This window comes from Asparagus officinalis, chromosome 8, assembly GCF_001876935.1.
Source record: "Asparagus officinalis chromosome 8, Aspof.V1, whole genome shotgun sequence".
NCBI classification, from domain to species: Eukaryota; Viridiplantae; Streptophyta; class Magnoliopsida; order Asparagales; family Asparagaceae; genus Asparagus; species Asparagus officinalis.
The window spans coordinates 85,440,111-85,441,171 of NC_033801.1; positions in this window are offsets into that span (position 1 = coordinate 85,440,111).

Genomic DNA, 1,061 nt, shown 5'->3' on the forward strand with positions numbered 1-1,061 from the left:
TTCATCCCACTCGTATCAATTTTAACGGTTTTGAATGATAGAACTTTTCACATGCGCTCGGATGGAGGGTCAAACGTACGACGGATTCACCCAAGACTTTGGTGTGTTGGGGTTTTAGAATATGTAGATCAAGATTTCAACGGAGCCGGATCATCCATAATGTCAACTCAATCATGGATTATAGAGGCGCTCAACGAGTGAAATTCCCCTCCTATGACAATGGATACCATTAATCATATATATATATACGTATATATTATATATATAATATATACATATCATATATATATATATGGTGTCTGAATAATGATTCCCACTTTTATTTTGTAATGCTTATTGCCTGTATATATATACCTTTTATTTTTATTTATATCTACATATTTATATTAATACATTATCCCTGGATTCTCTAAATCCCCTCCCCAGTATAAAAAAGGTTAAAATTACCTAAAATTCCTGGGTTTGTGGTTATTGGTTAAAAGTTTTTATATATTATATATATATATATATATGAGATAATGTATCTTGTCATAGGGGGATTTCCTCTATGACGCTCTAAAAATTACATGATTGAGCGACATTGTGGATGATCGCTCCGCTTGAAACTTGATCTACATATGTCTAAACCTCCACGACACCAAAAGTTTGGGGTGAACCCCGTCGTCGTTTGACCTTCATCCACGTCGTAATACAAATTTTAAGCGGTTTTGAATGAAATAGAACTTTTCGCATGCTCGATGGATGGGTCAAACGACGACGGATTCACCCCCAAACTTGTGTGTTGGGGTTTTAGGATATGTAGATCAAGTTCAACGCGGAGCGGATCATCCCATAATGTCGCTCAATCATGTAATTTTTAGAGCGTCAATGGAGAAAATCCCCTCCTATATGACAAGAAATACCCATTAATCTCTCTCTCTCTCTCTCTCGTCTCTCTCTAATATAAAAATTATATACTATATATATATATATATATATAATATATATATATAATATATATATTATATATATATATATATATATTATTATATACTATATTATATATATATTATATTAATATA